Raw genomic sequence first — 16,532 nt, 5'->3', positions numbered from 1 at the left:
TAAAATCATGGCATTTGCAGGTAAATGGATGGAGTTGAAAAATATTATGCTAAGTGAAGTTAGCCAATCCCCCAAAAAACGAAGGCCGAGTGTTTTCTCTGATATGTGGATTCTGATCCAAACTGGGGATGTGTGGGAGCATGGGAGAAATGAAGGAACTTTATATAGGGAAAAGGGTAAGGAGGGAAAGGGGGGGTGAATGGGGGTAGGAAAGATGGTAGAATGAGATGGATATCATTACCCTAAGTACATGTATGAAGACATGAATGGTGTGACTCTACTTTGTGAACAACCAGACTTGAAAAATTGTGTTCTATTTGTATACTATGAATTGAAATGCATTTTGCTGTCATGTATAACAAATTAGAGTAAATAAATTAGAGTAAATAAATAAATAAATAAATTTATATATATATATATATATATATATATATAGAGAGAGAGAGAGAGAGAGAGAGAGAGAGAGAGATCTCCAACCATCAGATCCGTTCAAAGGAGAATACAGTACTTGTGATAATGCCTGAAGTTTGTGGAGAACATCAAGCTTTCAGAGCAATTTCATGCATGTTACTGCAGATGACACTAAGTCAGCATTTCTCAGGGTACTCACATAGACCATCAGTATCAACATTGCCTGGGAGCAAAGTAGAAGTGGAGATCTGTGGTCCCAGCCCACACCTACTGAAGCAGAATTACCAGCCAAAATTTTAACAGACTCTAGAGTGATTTGGAAGAAAACTATTACTTGGAAACTGTGATATAAGAGGAATATATCAAGTTTTTGCTCCCGATCCCTGGCACAGAGCTTCAAAAATCCTTGGAATTTCCTGATAAAAATACGTTTTGTTATTTATAAGAAACCCTTTTTGGCCAAACTGGAGTTTGTTTATGCTGGAAATGAGCCCTTAGATAGTTTCAAGGAAGAGGATGACCATGTCAGAAAGCCCAATCTTGGGATTAAAATTGGAACCTGTCCCCAGTCTCCAACCTCTGGGGATGGGAGGGGGATTGGAGATTGAGTTCAATCACATGGTCACTGAATCAATGATGCCCAGATAATGAAATGCATATGAAAACTCTGGACAGGACACCAAAGCCCAGAGGATGTTCCTGGTTGTGGAACACAGTGATGATCATGGAAGTGACTTGCTCAGAACCCATGAGGAAGAGCATGGGGGAGCTGTCATCATCAAGCTCCCCGTCCATTCAGCAGCTCCCGGGTTATATCCTTTCTAATACAACTTCTGCCATATGTATCATGCTTTCTGTGAGTTCTGTAGTTGTGCTAGAAAATGATTGAGACTTATGAGGGGTCACAGGAACCCCAAAATTTTCAGGCAAATCAGATAGAAGTGAAGGCTAGTGGTGGGTGCAGGAAATACTGACCCAGAATAAGACAACTTGGCATGCTGAGTATTTTAAACTGAAGGAAATTGAGAAAACTATAGCAGCAGGATGTTCTCTCTGACCTTCTGCTGTCCTCTCTCTCCTGAAAAGGACCACAGAAGATAGAATTCCCCCCGCCCTTTCTTCACTGAAGTAGGTCATAACACCTGAGAAGTCACTTTCTAACCTTCTACCTCCTTCCTGCCCTGAAGGCCCTCATGTAGCATGTGTCCTTCTTTATATACAGGGGGAAGAGAGAAGAATCTAGGCAAGGTTCCCCTCTTGCCGAGTTCCCTCCAGGTAATTTCCGTTAGATCATACCTTTTGACTTCCAATATTAGTTTGTATGACTCTCCTTAAAAATATTTATTTCTAAGTCTTTGGGCCTTCATTTCTGAAAGTTCTCAGGTCATGCACAATTTTTTTGGGGGGGGACCATGTTTGTGTTCTGGATATTCAACCAAAGGGCCTCACTCAGCCTACACACACACTCTTCCACTGAGTTATACCACCAGACCCAGCAAGTTTTTATTTAATAAGTGTGTATGCTTTTCCTCTTCTCTTATTAAGGGGGTCTCAGCCATGAACCTGACAATGGATGAGGAAATATTACTTTTTATCCCCACACTAGTGTATCAGCCAGCTTCCCATCACAGTGACAAAATACCTAAGATAAACAATAAAAAGGAAAGGCTCATTTGGGCTTATGGTTTCAGAGATTTTGGCCCATAGTCACTTGGCTCTGTGGCTTTGGATCTGTGCAGCACAGTACAACATGGCAGGAACACATGGCAGAGGAAGCCTGCTCACCTCATGGCAGCCAATGAGCAAAGAGAGAGACCCAAAGGGGCTGCAGTCCCAACACCCTTTCGAGGGCATGCCCCCAGTTGTCGGGAGCAGCTCTGGACAGGACCTATGCACACACCTTTAAGTCCTGAGTAAAGATGTGCTGAACTGGCATTGTACCCATTGCAATGCAATTGACCTTACCTCCACTTGGATAAGAGAGGTGCAGGAGTGGGTGTCACCCCATGGGGTTGGATTACACTCACTTGTTTGTTGTAACCCTACCCCTTGCCTCATTTGAATGGCTTCTCCCCAATAAAACCCGGGTTCAAGGCGTGCTCCTTCTCTTTCTTGCCTGCCTTGCCCACCTTGTGGGAGCTGTGGCTGAGGAGCAGTCACTGAACCCAAAGAAAAGGTAATTTCTGTGTCTGTGTCTTTATTTAGTCAGCCCAAATTCACTTGGAGTGACCCTGACCAGTTTAGTCGAGTGTCACAACACTCAGTGACCCAACTCCCTCCCATTGGTCCCTACACCTTAAAGGTTCCACCATTTTCTAACAGTACCACTTGCTGACTGGTGACCAAGTCTTGAACACATGGGCCTTTGGGGGACATTCAAGATCCAAACTAGATCACCTGTGATTCAGGTATGTCTGAGATCTGAAGGTAGGGCGTGAGATCTACAGTAAGGGTGATGGTGTTGGTGACCTTACCCTTGAACTTGGGGAATCTTATGCTAACTCCCAGTAGTAACTGTCAGCATTGAAATGAATTGCAGGACACTTGCTGGTATGAGAGAATTGTCACTAGAACAAAGAAAGGAGCTGTTTCATAAATGCCAACCACAATCTTGTACATTATGGATCAGCATTACAGACGGGACGCTGAGATACAGGAGACTGCCCGGCTCACCCACAGGCAGAGGCATTGTGGGGCAAAGCAGAAATATAAAATCAGGCCCTTGGCATGGGGTCATGACTCTTCCCTCCAGTGCACAGCTGCCTAATGGGTCACCATGCCCCAGGTTAGCGGTAAAAACCACAAAGCAGTGGGGGCTGGGCCCTTCTTTGGGGGTCAGGTTATTCAATCTATCAGCACCAACTGTCAGGGCAGTAATGAAAAAGAGCAGAGGCCCTCAGACCTTTGAAAGTTTAAATTATACCTTTCTGACTGCGTGTGTCTTGTGTAATCCTCAAAGATTTGTAATTGTGACAGCCTAGGAAAATTACAGGTGACTTGAAGCAATTTAATGATAATAAAAATAAAATAAAAACAGTAAACAGCACTGCTGCTGCCTCTAATTTCCCAGCATCTTTATCATATAAATGCCTCCCTTCTTTTCCCCTTAGACAATTAATGAATCTGCAGTTGCCGCTGGATGTTCTGCTGTTCTCTTTAATCCTCTCTGTTGCAGCCCCAGCGCTGAGGCAGCTCCCCCACCCCCCAGCTGCAGTGCCAGGGTTCCCACTGGACTGGCCAGACTTCAGAAGCCCCCAGAGACCAGCTGGGCCTCCCCTGCTGCATGGAGCAGACTTCCTCTCTGGTCCCTCATGCCCAGAGCTGGCTTCTCCAGCCAAGTTTCTCCAGGAGTCCTGCTGATTTGAGCAACCACAAATTGACCTTCTCTCGGGGCGTCTCCTTGCCTCCCTCCTGGTGTTAATATGTGCCTTAAAGAGCTGCAAACTCAACAAGTCTCTGTTATGCAGGTTAATTCAGAGCGCAGCCAAGCTGTGATCAAATGACCTTTACCCACTTCCCTGCTAATTTTGATGGGCAGCTCCATTTTCCTTCTCCCTCCTGATCCCCCCTTGTTCTAAATTGGAAATCTATCAATTTTCAAGGTAAATGGAAAATAAACACACACAGGCACATGCAACACACACTCACACGCATACACACCAGCACCGATATGCCATTGTTGAGACTATGGCCAAATTGAGCCGTTTTTTAAATCCTCAACTCTTAGATCTTAGAAGGATGTTATAGCTGGATCCCTAGCTGATGCCAAAAGAAAATAAACGTTCTGAAAGAGAATCCCTCTTCACGGTTTCATTTCTTGCTTTATCAGTAGGGTACAATAAAAATAATAAATAGGGAGAACAATAACAATAAAACCCCACATTTATCAAGAGCTTGCTACCTACCGGTCACTTCTTGAGAATGATCTCATTTAATTTTCTTGTCACCTCTGTGAAATGAGAACTATGATTAGCCTTGTTCTATAGAAAAAGAACCTGAGGTTTCAAGAGATTACAGAAAATTCTGAAGGACATTCATAGATAAAGAGGCAAGACAAGCATTTGAACTCAGATGGTCTGATTCCAAAGTCAAGTCTTGCTTTGTTACGAGCAGTGGGTAATCACACTGGGCCTTAGTTTCCTCATCTGCAAAATAAGGGTGATAAGAGGGAGCTCACCAGGCTCCTGGGAAGTTAGGAGGCGACCTTACTTTGAAAGCAGCAAATTGCTGCTCATTGACCAACATTAGAATTATTGTTATTAATTGGATCAATTAATTTCTCATACAAATATTGCCTGATCACCTATTATGTGCCGAACCTGCTCTAGGCATGGAGATGCATCAGTGACCAAGAAGGATAAATACTGTTGTACCCCAAAAGCATGAATTCAAGTGGCAGACAGATGAGAAACCAATGGGCAGAATATATAGTGTGTCAGAGGAATCTTAATCCTGCAGAGGAAATGCATTGTGGGTAGAGGGGTGGGAGCAATGGTTGGAGAGCTCTGGTTTTACATTAATTGATCAGGGAAGACTTCACAGAGAAGGTGAGACCTGGGCAAGGGCCTAAGAAGTGGGTAAGTGAGCCACACCTGTATCCCAGGAAAGAGACTTTTAAACAGTGCAAAGACACTGAGGTGGAACCAGCAAGAGGCCAGTTCTTCCTACTCTGGTAGGAAGAACTGAGGGAGGGAAGAAGGAGGGAGAAGAGAGGTGGGTCCAGAGAGGTAAAGCAGGTAGATGGCCATGTGACTCCTTACAGGCATTGTCATGCCCTGAGAAGCCATGGAGGGTTTTGAGCAGAGCCGAGATGCTGTCTAACATTGTTCAAGGGTCACTCTGGTTTCTACTGGAGGGCAAGAGCAGAAGGAAGACCAGTCAGGGAACTGTTTCCACTCACACAAATGATGACACTTATTGGCTCAGACGGGGGAAGTGGCAGTAGAGGAGATAAGATACCTTTGGATTCTGAATCTATTTTCAAGGTAAGACCAACAAGATATGCTGATGTATTGGATGCGTGTATGGGAAAAGATTTTTTTTACCCAAGCAGTTGGAAGATTGGAGTTACCATTTACCAAAATGGGATAAAGCAAAGGGAGCCAGTGTTATGTACTGAATTGTGCCCCACCCCCCAAAAATATGTTAAAGTATTAGTATTACTTGAGAATGTGACCTTATTTGGAAATAGTGTTTTTGCAGATGTAGTTAAGATGAGGTCATTGGGGTGAGCAGGCTTCTGGGGCAGCACTCAGGGCCTGGCTAGTGTGTGCTTACACAAACAAGGAATTTGGGTACAGAGACACACATGTGCAATCCAGAGATGTGCTACTAAGCAAGGCCACCAGAAGCAAGGAGACAGGTCTGGAACAGATCCTTTTGTAGCACCTTCAGAGGGAATACAACGCTGTGAACACTTGATCTTAGACTTCTGGCCTCCAGAACTGTGAGACAATCAACTTCTATTGTTCCAGCTGCTCGATTTGTGATGCTCTGTTGCAGCAGCCCTGACAAATTATGATCGCAGATTTGAAGGATAGAATCCAAAGTCCATTTCTACACAGTCAGGTGGAGATGTCAGACAAGAGTTGGGGGTGAATCCAGAGTTCACGGGTGAGGACCAAATTGGAGATACACACTGGAGAGTCATATTATCTGCTGTGAACTTATAGCCTCAGGGCTGGATGAGATCAGCTACAAAGAGAAGAGGTTCAAGGATTAAGCTTGGGGACCCTCCACCAGGAGTGGAGGACAGATGTTAAATCCATCAGTGAGGAAAGACAGAAACCACGAAGAGTGAAATTCTGAAAGATAAGGAACATATTTTGAGAAGGAAAGCCTTGTCAGTTCTGTCCAATGTCAGCCATGAGTCACGTTGGGTGAAGAGCAAGTATTGACCCCTGGATTAAGCAACTCAGAGCCTGTTGTGTGACCTTGACAATGACAATTTCAGAGGTGGGAGTGAAGTACAATTGGAGTGAGGTGAAGAAAGAATGAGATGAAAGGAATTGGAGGCAAGGTCTGACACTCTGTTGAGGAGTTTTTTTTAAAGGGACATGTAGGGTCCAGAGAGAACTTTTTTAAATGTAGGAGAAATGACAACATATTTTATGCAGAGAGAAATATGCATCAGAGAGGGGGAAGCCAATCATACAGGAAGGAGCAGGGAGAATTGTGAAGTGTTGTCCTTGAGGATTTGGTGGATGTGGGGTGGGGTACATGGAAAGGCTAACCTTGGTGGGAAGCATGCGCAATTCTCCAGTGACAGGAGAGGCAGAAGGTTAGTGCATCATCTGAGAGGTGCCAAAGCTTTGGGGAGGAGAAAAGAATGAAACAGGCATGGAGGACAGCTGGAGAGTGACAGGGGCAGGAAAATAAAGCAGACTTCTCGGGCAGCACCCAGGGCCTGGCTGCAATGCAGCAAGAGCAGCCCGATGAGGACCTGGTCTTCTCCAGCCACTGTCAGCCACACAAGTGTAAGCTCAAAGCCAACAGAGATCTATACTTGATCGGGGCTGAGGATTTGCTCCTCAAATACAAGAGAGAAGGAGCAGAGAGAGAAGGTGCTTGCACGGGTATAGTACAGGGCTGGACTATGGAATTTCAGGGATGAGGATAAAAGACCAGACTTGAGAAAGGCAGGAACCAACAGAGGGTGTGGGGGTCTAGGGATGGTTCATTGCATAATGAGGGGAGGACTGTCAGAGTTGGGGTGCCAGAGCCTGTGAACTAGAAGGATGAAGGTGAGATCAGACTGGGCTCCTTAACATGTAACCTTGGAGATGTGGCAGTTAGCAACAACAACAAGGTCTAGGGACTGGCCATGGCAGTGAGTGGTTAGGACAGAATAGAGAGCAAGAACGTTGGAGAAGGACATCAAAGAACTGAGGGTCCAAAGGTACCAGAAGGGTTGTGGATATTGATCATGGATGCCTCTATTATAAGAGAGGTAGTTTTGAAGGTGTGATGGTGAGCCAGGGGGTAAAATCTTGAAGGACCTAGAGGAAGTCACCAGGGGTCATTAGGTAGCCACATCTCCTGGTGGACATGAGTCCCATAGCTGGAGGTTTGTTTTGGTTTGAACGTAAGGTGTTATCCAAAAGCTCACCTGAGAGACAATGCAAGAAGGTTCAGAGGAGAAAAGATTGGGTTGTAAGAGTGGTTTAATCTCCTGATAGGGATTAACTGAAGGGTAACAGAAGTGGTAGGGTGTGGCTGGAGGAGGTGGGAACTGGGGCATGGCTGTATATTTTGTATCTGGAGAGTAGAAGCTCTGTCTCTCTGCTTCCCAATCACCATGATGTGAGCTCTTTTCCTCCTCCACACTCTTCCGCCATGATGCTCAGCCTCACTTTGAGCCCCGAGAAATGGAGCCAGCCTTCTATGGACTAAGACCTCTAACCTTGTGAGCCCTCAAATAAACCTTTTCTCCTCTACAATTGTGCTGGTCGGGTCCTTTAATCAGCAGTGAAAAAAACTGATTAAAACAAGGTTCTCAGAGAAGAGCCAGAGAATAGTGTGGAATCAGCAATGAGAAGCTTTCGAAGCACCTGCAGGCAAGAGTGTTGATAATGGTGAGAAAGAACAAAGTCACCAACAAAGTCCCCAGGAAAGGGCACCCTTAAGGAGAACCAAGGGATGTGCAGAGAAGAGACTGAGGAAATGACGGGCTTTGCTGATGGCTTCCCATGAGTTCTGGAGGACAAGGCAAGGGTTGAGGAGGGACAGGAAGGAAATGCAGTTAGAAAAAGAGACAGGGACAACCTCATGGAGCAAAACCTGGGCAATCGGGGACCCCGGAGTCCTGGACTTCTCATACGATGGATGGAAACCAGATAAATGACCTGCCTTGGGAGACACAGGCAGAGACTGGTGGTGAGGCTGTGACAGCCAGGAGCTGGGGTGGGCGGAGCTCTCTCCAGGAGCGCTGTGGATTTACCACATGCCATATGGAGGTGCTTGGAGCTATACCATAAATATGATTATGTTATCATTTGTACAGTTTCAGTCCGCCTTCTTAGGTGTGAATAACCCAACCCACCGACTGGCAAAAGAACCCCATATTTATTAAAGGAGATGGGGAGTTCCCCAGCAACTCAGAGCCAGCGTCCAAAGCCGCATCTTCAGGACTAATGCCTAATCTCTCTGCGGTGCTCGGTAGGAGGGCACCCCTGTTTGCCTCCTGTAACACTCAGGACTTAGTGTTAGAAGTTCTGCTGCTGCTGCCTTGGAAGAACCAAACTCCACCCCCACCACCACGATGACAGCCAGGACACTGATGTCCCCCTCCTCCCAACTTCCACACGCTGCCCACTAACAAGGCTCTCTGAATGAATCTAATAGGCCAAACACATTGCAAGCCAGGCCTCGGCTACAAGGGAGGCTGAGGATGCAAGGTTTCTGGCCTCCACCTTAGGTCGATTTATCAAAATTTGTACTGATTACCCAAATCTAAGGAGGATGTTCCAAGATATTGGCAAATCACAAATGTCATATATTTATTTTAAAATTATAGTAATAAGGAAGTTTAATGTTTATTTTGTCTGGTATTTGCAAGAAAGAGATGAGAAGCATGCTGTGTAGCCATTCACCACTGGGATCTCAGGGGCAGCTTTGAACCTCTCAGGAGCAGTTGGAGAACACAATTTCTATCAGCTGGCTCCAAGGTCTCAATAAGCCACACGCATGTTCTCAGGTAGGACTTAAGGGCCTGAGTCTCCCCAGATAAGAGTAGACCTGTTTAGAGACCACTGCACAGCAAAGCACACTCTTGAATCTGGGAAGACAAGGTGATAAAGGCTCCTATTTACCCAACAGCTCCCATGCGCCAGCTTCTGTAATCTTCTCTTGGCATGCATGATCTCATTTAATCCACCTGGCAACTCTGTGAGGAAGGTAGGAGGATTACCATATTATATTTAAGGAAACAGAAGTTTAAAGAAAATATTAGTCACTTGCTTTTGACCTCTATTCCCCTACCACACCTTCCTTCCAGCCACAAGTTCATCCAATGCTGATGTGCAGGTTGTGCACTGCACAACCCCTCAATGTATAAATGTATTCCATAGGCATGGCACCACCTGGAGCCATGCAGTGCACAACCTGTGTGCTTAAATATAGCGTCCCTGCTCACCTGGTTCCAAAGTCTATTTTTCTCACAACTGTATTCCCAAGTCCAGTAATCAATGTCTTTTAAGTAAGAGCTCCTTAAGGTCAGGGAAGATTTCTTCTTTGTATCCACAAAGAGTAAGCACAGCGCCTGGCACATAGCAGGTGCATGATAAATGGCTGCAGGATGAAAGGCGATCAGAGATGAACATGAATGTGCTCATCAGCTCTTGAATCACTGGATCTACGGAGGCACCACTCGAAGCCTGAAATAGGTAGTTTAAAACAAATGAAAGGAAGAACTACGGCTTTGCACAGCTGGTTGTCAGCTTATAAAACTCATTAACCCAAGAGGTGGCATAGGCAGCAAACACTAATGGACTCCAGGTGTGTCTAAGAAAGTTCAAAGCTTCTACAACCATAGTCTACTCTTAAGGAGAGGAGACCAGAGGCGGACTTCCCTTGAGCACCCACTATGTCCCAGGCACTGGGCTAGAGCAAGCACATCTTTTACCAATCTCTTCCGGTCTGTTTCCTTCTAGACAAAATAGAAATAATGGTGCCTACCCAGTGAGTGTGTTGTGATCATTAAATCTCATAATACACGGAGAGCACCAGCCCAGGTCTGCTACGGTGGTGATGCTCAGCAAATGCCGACTATTGTTCCTCAAAATAATGACGAGATTATTAATGAATGAAATTGTGTTTACATTTCACTTGCAGGAAAATATTTTTACAAAATTTGCATCTTATACCAAGAAACCAGGTTCAATTATCCCTTCATATAGACACTTCACTGATCAAGACTTCTGGAAACTCACTTTTAGCCTCAGGGATTGCACATAAATAAAAGAATAATTTGATTTTCAGGACTATCTTGCTGAAGCAGCAATATAATAATCATCATCCCCAGTTCCTTTGAATGTGTGTATATGTGGGCATGCACATGTGTGTGGTACTGGGGGTTGAACTCAGGGCCTTGCACATAACAGGCAAACATTTTACCACTGAGATACACCCCCAGTGTGTAATTTCAGTTTTGAGAATTTACTACCTCCTATAATTTCTACCAGAAGTTTTTGGACACAGTGTCAAGCAATGAATAAAATATTCATATGAGTTGGGTGCACATCTGTAATCCTAGGGACTCGGCAGGCTGAGGCAAGAGGATCACAAGTTCAAGACCAGCCTCAGCAACTGAGCAAAGCTCTCAGCAACTTGGCAAGACCTTGTCTCAAAATTAAAAGTAAACAAATAAATTAGAAGGGTCATGGTTATAGCTCAGTGGTAAAGCACCCCTGGGTTCAATCCCCAATACCCAAAATAAAGTAAAAGAAAATAAGTATTCAAACAAGACCTTCCTTCCTATGTAGTCTGTGTACATTATGGTACTTGGACAAGTTGAAAATAGATTAATATTATTAGAAGTTAGAACTCAGAGAAAATCATTCCCAATTTTCCAGCTTAGTCATGTTTAGAACAAACCAGCTTTTCTACAAATCTGAACATAGCTCCTTAGAGGCCTGCCCGCTGTGTGCTCCTGGAAGGCAATGATCATTCTATTATGTGTTGCTTTTTTTCTGGATCCACAGACCCCATATGGAACCCAACCAAAGTAGAGCTTTCCAGAGAGGTAGAGAGAGACTGGGAAAGTGGATGGGTAGACAATGGAATGATGGATGGATGGATGGATGGATGAATGGATGGATGATGTAAAGATGGCTGGATAAAGCAATACAGTATAATTAATGCTGGTGTAGGCTTTAAAGTGCTATTAGTTTTTAAAAACCAGCTCCACCACTATTTAGCTGTGTGCTTTGGAAAAGTTGCTTAATCTCTGTCTGTAATGTGAGGATAATAATAATACGTATCTCATAGGTTGGTTGTAAGCTTTAAGGAAAATGGCACATATGAAGCACTTATTTATCCATCAACAAATGTTCATTGAGCTCCTACTTTGTGCCAGACAATGGTCTAAGCACTGGGACTAAACACTATCAGTTAAAATAGATAAAATATTCCTGCCTTCATGGAGTTTACTTTCTGACTGGAAAAACAGATAAAAGAGTAAGTTAGACAACTATATTTATATTAGAAGGTGAGTGTTTTAAGGGGAAAATAGAGAATAAGTGGGTAGGGAAAGGTGTGCGATTTGAAGTAGTTAGGATCAACTTCACAGAGACAAGAACATTTGAAAGGTAAGTCCAAGGAGTGAGGAAGTGAGCCATGAGGCTCTCTGTGAGGACAGCATTCCAAACCCAGGAAATGGGCCTGAGGCAGGAGTGTGTCTGGTGTGTTTGCAGCACAGAGGAGACAATTTTTCACAAGGGGAAGACTTTGGATGTACTCCTAAGGGATGATTCCTCCACAACTGTCAGGCAGCCTCTTCTAGGCCAGAGGCATGAACACATTTTCCCCAAAGTTGGTGACGAGGACGACATTCACAAGAGGCAATACACCAAGCCTTCTCCTCTCCTCCTCTTCCTCCTCCTACTTGTTCTCCTCTTCTTCCTTCTCCTCTTCTTCCTCCTCCTCCTCCTTTCTTTCTTCATCTTCTTGCTCCTTCTCTTTCTCCTTCTCCTTCTCCTTCTTCAACACCCTCAGCAGCAGCATTTACTCATCGCGTCCTCTGCCCACAGCTGTGATAGGCTCTTCACATGCATTAATTAACTACTCCCCATAATAACCGTAAGACTCAGCCCTGCTACTAACTCCAGTTAATGCAGAAAGAAACGGGCCTGCAGAGGTGCAGTAACCTGCCCAGGGTGCACGCACAGGCAGTCTGCTCCGGCTGCTCTGCTCCCTGCCTACAACTGCTTTGTTTCTGGACGTTGTTATTCTTCATTCGACCTACCTGAAAATGCTGTCAATGGGCCCCTCAAAATTCAGAAAAGGACAAACAGTAAGGGAGAGTGGAAAGGACAAGCAGCCATGTTAGGGAGGATCTGGCATCCACTCCAGTGTATTTGACCATGAGCCAGAACCGTGTCCTTTACACTCAAGTAGGTGCAAGTATTATGTATAGATGGATGATAGACAATAGACAGGTAGATGGTAGATGGATAAGAGATGATAGATTGATAATAGATAAATAGTTAATAGATGGTAGATAGATGATAGACAATAGATAATAGATGATAGATAAATAATAGATAATAGGGGATGGATGCTAGATATATAGATAGATGGTAGACAGATAATTGATGACAGATGATAGATGGTAGATAATAGATAGATGATAGGTAGATAATAGATGTTAGATAATACATGGTAGATGATAGATAATCTATAATAGATTATAGATAATAGACAAACAGATTATAGATAGATGATAGATAATAGGTGATAGATGATAGATAATAGATAGATGATAGATAAATAGATAATTGGTGATAGATGATGGATATATAGATGATAGATAATAGATAATATATGATAGATAGGTAATAGGCAAACAGATAGAAATTAAATTTGGATACAGGGGATACAGGTATAGACATGGATCTGGCTGTCACAAACCTACATCATACTGAGAGAAGTGTGGAGGTGGCCACCAGCACCAGCTCCAGAATCAGGCCCTGGCTCTGCACCTCAGCAGCTGGGACACCTTCATCTCCTCAGACTCCCATGTTCTCTACTATGAAATGGTGAGGATAGTACCTACCCACAGGCTTGTTATGAGAATTAAATGTGCTGAAGCACAATGGAATAGGAAAACCGACACACACTTTAAATTTATAAAATACCTTCATCTGGACTAATAACTAACATTCAGCCAGACATGGTCATCTACTGGCCAGAGTCTTAAAGAGGATTTGAGCTATGGATCAAAGGGATCCATAACTTCCATCAGAGAGGAGGTCACTTTAGAAGCCTGGTACCAACCTCAAGAATTACGAGGCATGGCCCCAGGGTGAGGCCTGCCTCGGGAGAGCCCATGTTGCAGGTGGGTGCTATAAACACCCCTTGGTACCAGCAGCCCTGCTCCTGCCCCAGTGAGCTCCTCAAGAGAAAGTCTTCCAGTTACACTGCACTGCACTGGGGGTGCCACACTGCCCCAACAGGGTGTGTCCTAGGAGGCTGCATCTGCCTCGCTGCTCAGCTGCTGCTCAGCCTCCCCTGGTCATGAACTCTCCTTCCCTTCAAACCAAGCATAGAGGAATAGGGTGAAAAGTGGAACTTTCATGGTCACCCCACTGTATGGAAGAAACTGAACAATCCCCCAGAGCAAGAGCTGGTTCCCCAGGACCCTGTGCATGCCAGGCACATGGCAGACATGCCAGTTCTGTGGAAGACAGGAAAAAAGATAACGGAAGGAAGGAAGGATGGGTCAAGCTTTTAATAAATAATACCTTTGGTTTTTCACCTGACCAAGCAAATTTGCAAACTCCTTGGGGAAAATGCACTCATTTCCTGTTAAGAATATGGGATCCACCTGGGGGACAGGTCTGGTGCTAAAGGCCCCCCCCCCCCGGAGGATGACTCACCTTCCCATCCCAGCCTATCCCCAGTCCCTCTTTCAGACAGTTCCTGCACCCCCAGGTGTTTCTCTAGAAACCCACCCCTGTTGGGTATGAGCAAAGAAAGCCACATTATTGCCTGCACCTCCATCTGTTAATTAACAAATAAATCCGCCCCATCTCACCAATTAAGAAAAGATATCTGGGTCTGCGAAACATGACTTACTCCTCTCAGTGATAATGAAAGGTGTTGTCACAGGACTAGAGATGATGGGGCTGCCTCTCTCTCCTTCACATGGTCACATTCTTTCCCTAGGACTTGAGCAAAGACCCCAGCAACAGGCATGCTGGGAGCCCCCCTGGCCACAGCCCTCTCTGTTCTACCCTGAGCCTTCTGTCCTAGCATCCCGCACTCCACCTCTTAGGAGAGGACAATACCTGGATCTATGGATCAAGGTATAGTAGTATCTCTTAAACTGAGGTCCAAGGACCACCTGCATCCAAATTTTTATATGAGGAGTAAGTAAAACTGCTCCTTGGGCCCCAGCCAATCGCCTCAGATCAGAGTCTCTAGGGTCAGGACCAGAATGCCATGATTTTAACCCATTCCCCCAGAGTTTCAGATAATCTAACAACCGCTGATGATAATCTGACCACCTGTCCTTTTTTCTTCTTGGGAATTCAGATTCTCTCTTTTTACATTGGCAAAAAAAAAGGGCTTAGGGAATTAGGTTATGGCAAATGACACAAGTTCATAGAAGGTCTGTGATGGAAAGAACTCTAGTTCAACCTTCATTTTGCAGGTAAAAATATCAAGGCCCATGTACAGGTTGAATTGTGCAGGCCTCAAAAAGATATGTTGAAGTCCTAAATCCCAGCATCTCAGATTGTGGCCTAATTTGGAAATTTAAAATGAGGTCATTAGGGTGGGCACTCATTCAGTGTGACCAGTGTCCTTACAGGAAGGAGAAATTTGAATACAGAAACAGACATGCACAAAGAAAAGACAGTGTAAAGGGACACAGAGAGAGTGCCTTGGGAAGACTGGAGTTATGATGTCACAAACCAAGGGATGCCTGGGGCTATCAAATGCTGGAAGAAGCAAGGAAGGATCCTTCCCTGCAGGTTTCAGAGAGAGCATGACCCTATCAACACCTCAGTTTCAGACATCCAGCGTTCAGAATGGTGAAACAATACATTTCTGTTGTTCTAAGTCACCCAATTTGTGGCCCTTGGTTATGATGGCTTATCTGACTAACAGCCCATAAAAGGCACATGACTTGATTAAGGTCATGCAGCTGGATGATAGCAGCCAAGACAGGGCTCAAACAGGCTCCTGACTCTCTCCTGGGCACCCCTGTATCCTACAGTACCACACAGTCTAAGTCCACAATGCACAACTCTGAGACCCTCAGAACTGCAGAGGAGGTGACCATTTCTAAGGCATCCCTCCAGATGCATAAAGCAGAGGGGGCCTGGAAGAAGGGTACACTTAACCAGTGTCCAACCCACAGGTCCCAGAATGAATCATATTTTCAGGGCCATCAAAAAAAGGCAAGCAGCAATAGCACAGGAGCCAAAAGGTTAAACAGGGTGCTATTTTTTAGCTTCCAAGCATTCCTTAACTTCCACCCTACTGAAGCCCAACTATCAATCAGCACATACACCAGGGCCTTCCATGGAGCCAGTCCAGAAAGGCAACGTGTTGGCAGGGTTCTCAGGCTACCCAAGAAGACTGCATTTGTAGGGCATGTAGGAGTTTTCCCAAATACAGAAAGCTCCCCTTGTGCTTTGGAGCATCAGTGAGGCCAGATCTGGGGAGACAGTGACAAGAACTGCTGGGGCTTCCCTATAAGACAATAGCTGTATAAAGTCATCCTCATTCTAGCAGATTCTTCCCTCTGAGGCCAGGCCACTGACAGAGTATCCAAGGTCTCTGATGCCCATGGATACCTACCTCTACCTCTCCACAGGATGCAGGTTAACCCTCAGCCTTTGGAAATTGCCTCACTAGCTTTTGGTCTGTGGGGTCTAGACTGAGCAAGAAGCGGAGACTAGTACCAGCATAGAGAATTCCGCGGGGCTTAGGAATTCTCTTAAGAAACAAAGCAAAATTCTTCAAAGCTATTATACCTAAATTTTGTTTTAACAAAATTTGATACAGAATTTCTTTGTTCTCTGGGGAAACATTCTCTACAAAAGTTAAAGGCCATTTAGGATTCTTTCCAACTCCAGCACCTGACAAGCAGGAGAAGGAGGAGGCCTCTGCAGCCAGCTCTAGTGATCAGGAGCCCTCATTGCCTCAAAGATCCCACCATATGGAAGCTTGTCATCCCCAAGAGTAACATATCCATAGGAAAGTCATTTGTGATGAGAGAGAAGAGAGACAGCAAAGAGGGAGAGTTTGTGATCAAATTAACTCTGATGACATCAATAAGGAGATTTGGAAACATAGCCAATCACTCCATTAAAATAATGACTTTGGGTCACTTCTATCATCACCCGGGGGTCTTCTCCTCTTCCCTTGACCACTGTGTCTCGTGATGGCTGGCC

This window comes from Marmota monax, unplaced genomic scaffold (genome assembly GCF_021218885.2).
Source record: "Marmota monax isolate L192 unplaced genomic scaffold, Marmota_monax_Labrador192_F-V1.1 WCK01_AAM20220418_F8-fsc00081, whole genome shotgun sequence".
NCBI lineage: Eukaryota > Metazoa > Chordata > Mammalia > Rodentia > Sciuridae > Marmota > Marmota monax.
The sequence above is the reverse complement of the archived record's forward strand: the minus strand, read 5'-3'. Positions refer to the sequence as shown.